Source organism: Hyperolius riggenbachi, chromosome 12 (assembly GCF_040937935.1).
Source record: "Hyperolius riggenbachi isolate aHypRig1 chromosome 12, aHypRig1.pri, whole genome shotgun sequence".
In the NCBI taxonomy this organism is placed as follows: domain Eukaryota; kingdom Metazoa; phylum Chordata; class Amphibia; order Anura; family Hyperoliidae; genus Hyperolius; species Hyperolius riggenbachi.
This window is the reverse complement of record NC_090657.1, coordinates 105,122,759-105,135,970: the sequence shown is the minus strand read 5'-3', so window position 1 is coordinate 105,135,970 and position 13,212 is coordinate 105,122,759. Positions and strand designations below refer to the sequence as shown.

Below are 13,212 nucleotides of genomic sequence, written 5' to 3'. Positions count from 1 at the left end.
GTGTGTGCATGCATGAGTGTGTGTGTGTGTATGCATGAGTGTCTGTGTGTGCATGTGTCATGTGTGTGTATGCATGCGTGTCTGTGTGTGCACGTGTCGTGTGTGTGTGTGAGTGTGTGTGTGTGTGTGTGTGTGTATGCATAAGTGTGTCTGTGTGTGCACGTGTCATGTGTGTGTGCATGAGTGTCTGTGTACATGTTTGTGTGTGTGTGTGCGCGCGTGCATGTGTCATGTGTATCTGTGTGTGTGCATGAGTGTCTGTGTACGTGTGTGTGTGTGTGTGTGTGTGTGTGTGTGTGTGTGTGTGTGTGTGTGTGTGTGTGTGTGTGTGTGTGTGTGTGTGTATGAGTGTCTGTGTGTGCATGTGTCATGTGTGTCTGTGTGTGTGCATGAGTGACTGTGTACGTGTGTGTGTGTGTCTGTGTGTGTGTGTGTGCATGCATGAGTGTCTGTGTACATCTGTCTGTGTGTGTGCATGAGTGACTGTGTACGTGTGTGTCTGTGTGCATGTTTCGTGTGTCTGTGTGTGTGTGCATGAGTGTCTGTGTACATGTGTCATGTGTGTCTGTGTGTGTATGTGTGTGCGCATGTTTTTCTGTGTGTGTGCATGTATGTCTGTGTGTGTACGCATGTGTGCCTGGCCACATTCTGCTTGGGGAAGGGGGACAGGGTATTGCCTGGGGCTATTTAGTGCCCTAAGAGGGAAAGGGGGTTGGAAGGAGGTAGGCTTTATGGGGGGGGGGGGGGGGGGGGGGGTTGTCTAGGCCCTAGACTCTAGGGTATACTATATAGGGTTTATACAGGGTGGCACTGGCACGCAAAAGAGTCCTGCTTCCTGCCACGAGCATGACTTTACAGGCAAATGCTGGCCAGTCCCTGTGCGCCTCTTGTCAATCCCTTCTGTGAGTCCTCTCTGGCTATATTAAAGCCTGTGTCACTTGTATTTGCTGCTGTATGGCTATTGATCTCATACGCAAATGCAAGCGATACAGGCTTCAATAAAGAGGGCACCCACAGCAGGGATAAAGCAAGAGGTACACAAGAACAGGCTGGCTGGCATTTGCCGGTAACTTGCGCTCATGACAGGCAGCTGGGCCGGTCTTTTGTGCTCCACCCTGTACTTTAACAGGCAGGGGAGGGGGATGCTGCCTAGGCCACAGTAAAGATTTATAAGGGGCAGGTAACATCTAGACCCCAGGCAGAAAGTGGCATAACCATTGCCTCCACTAGTCCTGTGAATGCAGAGGGGCCTGGGGACTAACAGGGCCCACCTCTCTTCCCCCATCCAAATAGCAGAACAGCGGCGAATAAATACCAACTTCAGTTCTGGGTCATCTTGTCTTCTTCACTGCTGCCATTCATGCTGCTGCATTCCTCCATCAGGGTTTGAAATGCATGTCATGTGACATCGGGAGCCTATGTAGAAACATTGCTGCATGCTGAATGGCTGCAGTGAATAGGAGACTTGAGTACCTGGACTTTGAGTAGGTATTTGTGCTCTGCCGCTCTGCTGTTTGGATGGGATGAAAGAGGTGACACCCCCTCCCTTCCTTTTCACCGTAGTGCCTGGAGATTACATGTTATACTGACCACGCAGGGGAAAGGGGGAGCAACCACCTAATAATTGTGTACCCACTATTTACCACTGATTGTCATCTGTCACCTGCTGCTTTTCTAACTGTTATGACCTGCTTAGTACTCAAATCTACCATCCACTGTCTGCCCTTGTATTATCTGGTTGTTGTTGGTAATGTTGGCCTATGTTTGGTTAATTGTGTGTCATTAGTAATATCAGCATATTGCTGGTATACTTGTCTTTGGCAATATCTGCATTACCTTGTATGGTTTTATTTCATAAGGGATGGGGGCGTGGCTGGGTGGAGGCGTGTCTTGTCGGATGGGCGGAGTTTAGGGCGCCAGAACTTCTGTGCCTATAGGCTCCTGAGCTTTAAATCCGGCCCTGATTACAAGCACGTTTCCGGAACAAATTATGCTTGCAAACCAAGGTTATAATTATAAATCACATGAAAGGTTCTAGATGGATGGATTAAAAGCTATACTGTAGGGTGAGAGGTACCGTAAAGAAATAAAAATATTAAATACAGTAAAAAGGGGAGTGCACGTGATGGCTTGCCCTTACAATTTTTTTAAACACAAATAGATTTAGAAGTGCTTTAACTTCCGCTGTAAATTTTCTTTGCACTTTACTTACTGAAGAAGATTTTCATTTGTGCCTCCCACACTAGTCTGTATCTTCGTATCGTTTACACTTCATGCTTTTGATGCACTGGATCCAACCCTACCCTTTCTACTTCCTGGATTTACTTTATAACTATTCTGCACATATATTTTATTATTGCTTTTATTACTCCGTAGCACTTTACAACTACAGTAATGCAAACAATAAATACTTTACAAATAAAGGTAATGCACAGTTATGCAGCACACTCTCTAGAAGGTGCATGGCACAAAAGCAAGGAAATATGCAGCAACTCTGTGATGCTCCAGGGGGAAAGGTCCTGTCCATTGTGTGTTACAGTCAGAATAAAGGGTTGCAGCACATGGCAGAGTGAATTGGTAGGCTGTATACGATAGCTAACAGTGCTGCATAACCAGAGTATAGCATGTAGGAGGACAATCTAGATTAGTAGCTGGATAAAAGTTTGATTATGTTTTCTTTATGACTCTCAACATTGTTTACCTCCCTTATTTACTGTAATTGACATATATGTTTAACCCATACTAAACATATGTATGTAGATATTTAACAGTAGAGAAACCAAGCAGCTCAGGGTGACCCAAACTACTGGGAATGTATAGGGGGATAAAAGGGACCAAAAAGCCCTCCTACTAAAAAAAGCAAAGCTTGGTGTATTTGCCTTCTTAAAACAGAAGGAAATCTGCAATAATTCAGCTATAAGTGAACATTTGTGGTTACCAACAATGCACTACTACTGAATATGGAAATTATCCCTTTTTGCCCTTGGTAAGCCAAGCAAGCATCCAGAACCACTGGTGTATAGCAAGCCTATAGCTTTAAATTTTACACAGCCATATCAAACCCACATGTAGACAGCCTGTTTCGGACTTTTGGTCTTCTCCCCCTATACACATATGGTCTTATCCCCCTATACATTCCTAGCAGTTTGGGTCACCCTGAGCTGCTTGGTTACTCTGTTGTACTGGTCCAAGCCCTATCTCATACATCCTTATCAATCCCTGCCATGTACTGATGAAGACCAAAAGTCCGAAACAGGCTGTCTACATGTGGGTTTGATATGGCTGTGTAAAATTTAAAGCTATAGCCTTGCTATACACCAGAGGTTCTGGATGCTTGCTTGGCTTACCAAGGGCGAAAAGGGATAATTTGCCTATTCAGTAGTAGTGCATTGTGGGTAACCACAAATGTTCACTTATAGCTGAATTATTGCAGATTTCCTTCTGTTTTAAGAAGGCAAATACACCGATATTTAACAGTAATAGCTAAAAGTCAGTGCCAAACACTCCCCCCCCCCCCCACCCCCAACTGGCCGGATTTACAACGCAGAGGTCTGTAGGCACAGGCATGCTGGTGCCCTAAACTCCACCCCTGATCAAAAGCCACACCCCCAAGTAAAATCCCTTCCTTATTTTAACTGTCCTTAGAATCTTACACTCTAATCACTGTCTCACAGCATCCTTAGTGACATGAGACAAGAAATAGGGTGTAATGCTGGGCTTACACGATACGTTTTGTAACGCTGAATCGAGCCGCTGGCTCGATTCCGGCACGTCCCTGCTCGTCCCCGCGGGCGCCTGGATTGATTCCCGCTTGTCCCCGCGGGCGCTTCTTTTCATTTTCTTCTATTATTCTGCCCGCGGTATCAAGCGCGGAATCGATCTGGCAGGTGATCGGGCACGTCTGATTTTATCAATCGAGCCATCAGCGGCTCGATTGAGCGGTACAAAAACGTACCGTGTATGCCCAGCATAAGTGCCTGAGGTTAGTGATATAAGGCTGGGAGGACTGTAAGCTTATGTGGTCAGTGATCTGAGGAGGAAGGTCTGCCTCTCCCACATTAGATACCTACAGTGCATTATGGAAAATCCTATTTTGTGCTGTAATTGGCTCACAGAAATCATAGGGTCATGAGCCAATGAGACTGACTCCTGACTGACATCCAGAAGCTCTGCTGTCAGCGTGACAGCAGAGCGAGCGGGTGCAGCAGCGCGAATGGCAAGAGCAAGACCGTGCAGGTTCAGTGGGGCTGATTAAAATCTATGCCCTGCCAGAAATAATCGGCCACAAACAGGGCATAGAATTCGATCATGAATGTCTGGAAGTGGTTAAACATCAAACATTAGAGATTAGATTGGAAAATAACACACATAACAATTGCAACCTACCCAAAAACAATTCTACAAACTTAGAACAATTTTTTATTCCAATAGGTGATAAAATAGACTGCAAGCCTCCCTGGAAGCTGTATTAGGGCGTAGCCAGGTCTGCTGTAATGCCTGGCACACACCATGCAATTTCCTATCAGATAGACAGATCAAAGCGATTCTTTTTTCGACAGGTCCGATCTGGCTTCTGATCGTTTTTTTCTGGTCAATTTTCTAAACACCTCTATACATAATAGATCAGACCTGTCGGAAATAATCGATTTGAACCATCTATCTAATGGGAAATTGCATGGTGTGTACCAGGCATTAGGTTAGTCAATTTGCAGTCACACCCACCAACGGTAAAACACTTTTTATTTGAATTAATTCAGGCTTGATTTGCAGAATTAGTTGTGTTTTCCTCTGGTTTGCTCCCTGAGGTAATCTTAGTATGGATACAAAACATTTCTGTTACGGGATAAGACAAAAACACTTATATAATGATAAACACGTTCACATTAGCCAGCATTCTGCTGTTTTATTTATAGTTCTTCCCCACACTTTATCTGTTGTCTCCTTCTGCAGGTATCATGCTGAATTATTTTAGCAAGTTTATATAAATATCTGAAGTGGCATGAATTGGTAGATAAAACTGCCCTCTTTTAATATGTAATTGCATTTCACACTCTACATCTGCCCTTTTCAGATTAGGCATCTGCCTATGTGATTTCTGGCTTGATTTCCCTACAACTCACAGAGTTTTTTTCTATTATATCTTTACTACCTTGTCCTGTCTGATGGAACCTCTGGGAATATTACTAAATATATAGCAAATCCCACCTCAGCCATAACTCCCCCAGTCTATTCTTCCTCCTTTTTTAAATACGGGCATCTCTCTCCTATTCAGTCAAAGGAAAAAAAACTGCTCCCTAGGCCTACTCTCAATAGCTGTGGATATACAATACATGGGCAGCCCATCAATAACTGCTCCTGACAGGGCTATAGTGGTAGCACAGTCACTGCCTTAGGACTGGCTTTCCAGCTGGAGACGGGCCGCATAGAGGAATCACAGAGAGGGCCGGGCAGTGATGGGGAGAAGGGCAAAATGTGAGAAACAGAGAGGAGAGAGGATATGGAGGTCTATGAAATAAGCAAAGGAAGCATTAGATCCTGGTGGAGCAATTCTCTTTTCCCATTTACCATAATCAGTATTGTATGGCTCAGCTAATATGGCATAGATGTATTTTACAATTTATGGTATTTTGAAGCCATCAGACTCTTCTTAACTCTGGGTGCGATAGCTTCATATAACGTAATATAGATTGCATCTGTGTTCCCCACTATTAGTTTTTTTACTATGTGCATCTCTATGAAATATTTTTGGTGATATATAAATAAAAAATAATAATAATTGCCCTAATAATCTAAATGTTTAGCTTGCTTGTTATCCATTGTTGTCCATTCTGGGCACTTATTGCTTGTATTTTCTCTCAGAACCTAGGTGAGGGTCCTCCAAGTGCAGCAGATGAATCCTGTGAAATAACAGTCACAGTGTATTAGATTAACTAGTTTCCAATCAAACATGCAGCTAATCGTGTCAGATCCAACAATAATCTCAGAAACCTCCTGATCTGCATATGCTTGTTCAGGGGCTACGGCTAAAAGTATTGAAGGCAGAGGATCAGTAGGAAAGCCAAGTAACTGGTATTGCTTAAAAGGAAATAAATATGGCAGCCTCCGTAACCCACTCACTTCAGTAGTCCTTTAAAATATTATATAATACCATGATTTTATTAAAAAAAAACAAAAAAAAAAGTTAAAGGGAACCTGAACTGAGTAAAATTATTTAAAATAAACACATGAGGTAACTTCCAATGAACATTACATAGTTACCTCACCATCAGTTCCTCTCAGAAGCTCACCATTTTCTTCTGACAATGATCCCTTCTAGTTCTGACAACATTTTGTTAGAACTGAAATATATCAGTTGAAGTCTGTTATATATCAGTTGCTGTCAGTTATAGCTGAGAGGACAACTGATGTGCCAGGTAATGTCCATGTTTCTCTATGGCTAAAGTGGGCGATGTTACAATTTAACAATGTACTGACCAGAAAGCTGTTATGGGGTAATGGCAATTTTTAAAATGGAGGACGGAGAATTTCCTTGATCACAGTGGACAAACAGGACGTGGTAGAGGAGAAAGAGATTGAGGAGTACACTACACGGGAGGTCAGTATGACTTGTGTATGTTTATTTTGACTTTTATTTTCAGTTCAGGTTTTCTTTAAGGTGACAATACACTGACTGGTCGATGTGACCATCAGATAGAACCCTCTCAGATCATTATCTGTAACAGAGGAGTATTGTACCATGTTAGCCATCGGTTAGAGCAGGAAGCAAGTCTGAAAATGGCGTATTAGCTGAAAGCTTACTCTTTTTCTTTTAAAGTTAGCCAATAAATGGTATCATCCTGATTCAAAACTTCTAGATCATTATCTGATCAGAGAGGGATCAATCTGATCGAATCCCTTCACACTACACACAGATTTTCAATAATTTACAGCATGACATCTGTTGAAAATCTGCACACCTGCTGGGTTTCCCAGTAGGGGCAGCTTGCTCTTACCTGGGGCAGTTCCTGTGCCTTTTCTCCACATTGGCTGTTCCTTCTTGTTTCTTCACTCCGGAGTCCTGGGGTACTTGTGTGATGTAACAGATTCTATATAGGGCAAGCACTAGGGGCACCAAGGCATGTACATTACGTGACCACTAGACACCTTAAGTATTTGGCCTCCAGCATTTGTCCGGGGCTCAAAAGTGAAGTGAGAGAAAGGAGCAACTGACGGGTAGAGAAGAGACCGAAACTGTGCCGCCTGCAGGTGAGAGTAGCTTAGTCACAAAATCAACGCTACTGGCGACATGGAAAAAAAAGTCTTTGAAACCAACGCAATCAAATGCAAGTAAAGTTTACTAGCGACTTGCTCCTGACCCACCGCCGAGCGACTGAAATGTTTCATCCGGCACAATTGACTGATTTGGGCTAAAAATCAGATGAACAGGAATCGTTTTCGGCATTGATTTCTAACAGATTCCTCCAAATAATGGAATCGGCTGGATATTGATGCAAAAAATGGATGTGTATTGCCACTTTTAGGGCAAACCATTATTAAAGTTTGTAGTAATTAAAATAACTGCTTGAAAGTAAACACAGTGTGGCTTTTAGTCAACTGTACTTACCGTATATACTCGACTATAAGTCTAGAAATTTCGGTCTGACTCACTAAATAAAAGTATAGTGGTCGACTTATACATGATTCATGGGCAACGCTGAGCATACTGAGTAATGTGTGTACTATTAGTGACATTCCGATTTGCAGCAATTTACCCTGTGGTAAGTGACACATTCTTGATAATGGAAATGCCAAGAAAGCTCAGGTCTGAAAATCCTGGCAGCAACAAGGAAATGGGCAGGGGAAAAATACTGGGCTGCAGGAAGGGGAGTGAATATTTGCTGCACTAGGGCTCCTGGAGGAATTATTGGCTGCACTTAACGGACAGCAGTGGTTAATGGCTGCAATACTGTATGCAGTGCAGTCAATAACCCCTCCTGGCCCCCAAGTGCAGCTGTTAATTCTTCCTGGGCCACAAGTGCAGCCATTAACTTTGCTGGGTAGACTTATACTTGAGTCAATAAAAAATTCCAGCTTGAGTGGGTCAAATATTGGAGTCGACTTATACAAGAGGTCCACTTGTATTCGAGTATATACGGTACTTTAAGTTTGTTCTATACGATTTTTAATTATTTGTGTGAAAAACATTGTACAAATACAGTGTCTGCAGCCCACACTTCTACAACAAAAGACTATATTAACACATAATAAAACAAAAAATTAAAATTAAAGTGTAAACACTATTGCTGAAAAAAGGCAATCTGTTTGGTTCAGCTCTATCTATTGCAGAAATAAATGGCAAGACTTATTTCAGCCATGTGCCTAGCTATTAGCTGTAGCTATTACATGTAGGCATAAAAAACCCACATTTATTTAAAGCTAGCCACAGACTATACAATCTGTTGTAGATCAGGTAAACAATCAGTATCTTCTAGATATTGATTGTTTACCTGCTCCACCACTTTGCACCATTAGAAATCAGAAAATATGTTAGCAGGAATCTTGTCTAGTAGCAATCTCATCCCCACAGAGGCCATCTTCGTGCTGTCTAGTGCACGTTTTTGCCTCTAAATATCTGTGCTTTTTGAAAGGGAAAGTCACTGTAATTGCTGTTGATGCAAAACCTTATCTTTATACGTTCTATGTGTTGTCAACATGCTCGCTCACTCGCTATATTATGCCTTTGTTTGCTTCCTCTGGGTTTGGAAGTTTTGTCAACAGCAGGGATTTTTGTTTTGTGTGTACAGTCACAAATAAACACTAGCTCAATTTTTATTGAGATTATCAGAAACATTTAGTAACCTTCCAACCTGAAGGTCCCATATTTTAGCTTGGAACTTCTATATATTTATTCATTTAACTTACGGGTTTGTGAAGAACTTCATTTTGTGGCTGAAAGCAACTGGAGAAAGTCTGGTCACAGTGGGGATTTTTTTTACTTTAAAGAGACACTGAAGCGAAAAAAAAATTATGATATTATGATTTGCATGTGTAGTACAGCTAAGAAATAAAACATTAAGATCAGATACATCAATCTAATTGTTTCCAGTACAGGAAGAGTTGAGAAACTCCAGTTGTTATCTCTATGCAAACAAGCCATTAAGCTCTCCTTGGAGAGGGCTGTTATCTGACTTTTATTATCTCAACTGTAAGTGGACTGTTTACTTTTTCTCTGCTAGAGGAGAGGTCATTACTTCACAGACTGCTCTGAAAGAATCATTTTGAATGCTGAGTGTTGTGTAATCTGCACATATTATAGAATAATGCAATGTTAGAAAAAACACTATATACCTGAAGATAAAAGTATGAGAATATTTTCTTTGCTGCAGATCTTCTAGAAATTATTCATAGTACACAACCAATTCATTATATCATATTTTTTTTCGCTTCAGTGTCTCTTTAATGGCTGCATTTCAGAACTGCTCCAAACACAGCTACGCAAAATGACTTCTCCGACTTCCTCCTTCTCCAAAACATGTACTGTTGGTAGGCGGCTTTGAGGACAGGATTGGGAAGCACTGCATTAAGGTATACAGTTCATTGTGCAATAATTTTATTGTAAAGGATCATTAAGCGTTATTATCCATATGTTTTGGGGATGTGGTAGGAGACCAGAGTACCCAGATATAAGCCACAGAAAATATAAACTCTATTATCATAGTGTCCTGTCTGAGATTCAAGCATGGCACTTTAGGCATGTAAAACCCAGAACGTCTGTTTATTTTGAAGGTATTATATGTATCTGTTGGCTTTGTGTTGATCCAAGCCTTCTTATTTTTACTGCATATTTAGTTTTGCTGCCCTGTGAACTCTACACATGCAATGTATAAGCTTGAGTAAGCAAACCATGATTTCTCTTCGGTTTGAGTACAACAAAAGTGAGTAAAACAAAACAATAAATTCTGATGACTCCACCCTACTGATAACTATATCCCAGCGGATATAGAGCCTCAAACCAGATCACTTTCAAAAATTGTATCCATTTAGGTATGTGTCTTATAGTGGATACACTCATTCTTTGTGTAGGATATGTTAATGTTGGCACCCCAGACTGTAATTGGCCTTGATGTTATAATAATACCTTTTTTTGTATAGCGCTTTTCTCCTGTCGGACTCAAAGTGAATCCAGGAGAGCAAAAACGCTCAAACCCCCTACCAGTTCAACCAATGGGTGCAGGATCTGGGAAGCCAGGCCAATCCATAAGTATGTACAGAAGGATCCACAACCAAGCAGAGGTAGAAACGCTGTTTTTTTATTCAAAAATTCCACATGACATGCCATAAAATCACAAGATTCAACTGACGCGTGTCGGGCTTACAATCTGCCCTTAGTCATAGTTAAAAGTGAACCTGCAAGAGGAGGGCTTTATGTAGGTGGGGGGAGAAAAAACTCCACCCTATACCTCAACAAGCCCTCGCCTTAAAGGGAACATTACAAATATGTGCATAATAAAAAATATCACTTGAAAAGACAGATACATTGCATATACAAGATGTGATATATAAATATAATCTACTTTAGTTAATAGCAAACATTGAGTTTTTTCTCCCCCCACCTACATAAAGCCCTCCTCTTGCAGGTTCACTTTTAACTATGACTAAGGGCGGACTCAAAGTGCTTGCAAGGCAGCCACTAGAGCGCACTCAGTAGGCAGTAGCAGTGTTAGGGAGTCTTGCCCAAAGAGCTCCTTACTGAACTACTGGCTTACTGAACAGGCAGAGCCAAGATTCGAACCCAGGTCTCCTGTGTCAGAGGCAGAGCCCTTAACCAGTACACCATCCAGCCACTATGTTAGCTTGAGGGCTTGCTTATCCATGGTGTCCATGGATATGCCAAACCAACAGTCTTTTTTTGTCTTCAAGGTGTCTTGTGTTTTTGTGTGTGTGTGTGTGTGTGTGTGTGTGTGTTTTTTTTTTGGGGGGGGGGGGGGGGCAGGGGGCAATTTGTGTGGGTGGTAGACCTTCTAGTTACACTAGATATCATTAACACATTTTGGTGTGGGTAATCCTAGAAATATATTTTATTCCACAGAGGACCTTGTGACGGTTTAGGATTGAAAGGGTCATAGGAATGTCAAACAGACTGGTGCCATTATATATTATTTAAATGGGTGGATGTGCTAACATTAAATATGGAGTCCTTTACTATTGCTTCTAGGGTATTCCCAGTTGTAGCATTGGCTTGTGAACATCATTTGACTGCTGCAGTTTCTATACATCCCCCATACTTGTGGTAATGTATTGATCACCACTGGAATTTATACATACTGAATGTATATATTTTCTTTGTAAGAAATATGTTGCCTCTACAAAATACATATGTACAGTATGTGAGGCACAGTGTTCTCTGCAATGCCTTTACACATAGCCTCAGTACCAGCTTTTTAAACAACCATAAATCTTCCCCTGCAAGGTTGTGGGAAGATCGGTGGTGCAGTGCAATAGACCAGACAAGACACAGAACATATATAAAACATAAGTGTTATGTGAAGCTAGGTCTGATTTCAAAAAAATAATTCTGTCTGCAAAGGAATAAATAATAAATTGAGTTTATGTTTAGGCCTCATTCACACTTGGGCATTTTCAGCCCATGTTTTGCGCTTTGCTGATCACCGGCGATCAGCAAAGCGCAGCTGCACAAATAATCCTATGGGATCACTCACACTGCAGCGATTGTGGCATGTTTGCGTTTTCTGACAATCGCAAACATCCAGCATGTAGCATTTTCCTGGCAATTGTGTCATAATTCTCATTTACTGGAATGAGAATCACAAAACGCAGTCGGCAAAACAATAGTGGAATGCTGCAATACAAAATTACAGACGCTAGGTGATTGCAATCGCGTTTTGCATTGCTAAGTACATGGATATACACTTTAACTGACCTGTGATATCCATGCATCTGTTCTTTTTTTATCTAAAACACGAGAGAAATGAGAAGTGTCATATCAATATTACTGTATTTTCATAAATGACCACAACTAACCTTTTCTAGCATCAGCGCTGATGTCGATGATCACTTAACATTAGAAATGTGAACAATATAATTGTTAGATGTGTAATTTTGTGTTTAACTGAAAAAATAAACCTTTCACATTTAATTGATTCAGATACATCCGTATTTCCATATAAATACATAATTTCTGATAACGTGATCCTTTGTCACATCTTCACTGTTTGGGAAGAAGCAGAAGATTAATTGAAGAAAGGGTCATATTACATTACATTAATATATATTATAATATTTATGCCTCATTACCTTTTCAATGTCATGCACAATGTGTGACATTATGCTCAAGACAAAAATTTAAGAAGAAAGAATTAATTATGTAATGTAGGAGTCATTTCTGTAAAGAGAACATGAACAATATCGTAGTGCCGAAGCTGCAGGAAAGCCTCGTGCACAGCAGTTCTTGTAAAGCTGGGGTAAAGGTGCATGCACATTTTATGCATTGTTAAATGGTTTTCTGTGAGCTGCAATTCGTCTTCAGCTTTATTTTTGTATGTCTTAAAGTGAACCTAAAGGGAGGCTTCCATATTTTTTTTTCATTTTAAGCAATACCCGTTGCCTGGCTATACCGCTGATCTCTTAATCCAAATCCAAAAAAACTTTATTGGCAGGACCAAATACATTTAGCATTGCCAAAGCAAAACATTAGCATGTGTAAATGGACAATTGTGTGTAAAAAAATAGAAAAAATCTAATTTACAGAGATATTTCTCCCACCCAGCATGGGTATGTGTAAAAATACACCCCAAAACACATTATACTATTTCTCCTGAGACCGGCGATACCACATGGGTGACACTTTTTTGCAGCAGGTGCGCTAAAGGGCCCAAAGTCCTATAAGTACCTTTAGGTTTTACAGGGGTGCTTGCAATTTAGCACCCCCCAAAATGCCAGGACAGTAAAAACACCCCACAAATGACCCCATTTTGGAAAGTAGATATCAAAAAGTATTCAGAGAGGGGCATGGTGAGTCCGTGGCAGATTTCCTTTTTTTTTTTTTGTTACAAGTTAGCAGAAATGGAAACTTTTTTTTAGTTTTTTAGGTAAAGCCCCACTCAAGTAAGGGCTGGTTCACACAACACATCAAAACAATCATGTTAAGGTGATTATAAATGGTCCAATTTTAGTAATGATTAACTTTCTGATCAGTTGTATTTGATAGTGTTG

The 13,212-nt window shown here is 41.0% G+C and overlaps 1 protein-coding gene across 11 annotated transcripts in view; it reads left to right on the top strand.

Moving 5' to 3' along the window:
• The window catches only part of CALCOCO2 (calcium binding and coiled-coil domain 2), a 755,339-nt gene that overhangs the window by 124,117 nt on the left and 618,010 nt on the right, over positions 1-13,212 (top strand). For 4 of the 11 annotated variants that reach the window (XM_068263845.1, XM_068263848.1, XM_068263847.1 and 1 more), the window contains exon 3: positions 9,429-9,564. The exons of the other annotated variants lie outside the window; for them this stretch is intronic. The gene's annotated coding sequence lies outside the window, so the exon portion shown is untranslated. The remainder of the gene's footprint in view (positions 1-9,428; positions 9,565-13,212) is intronic. 11 annotated transcript variants of the gene reach the window in all.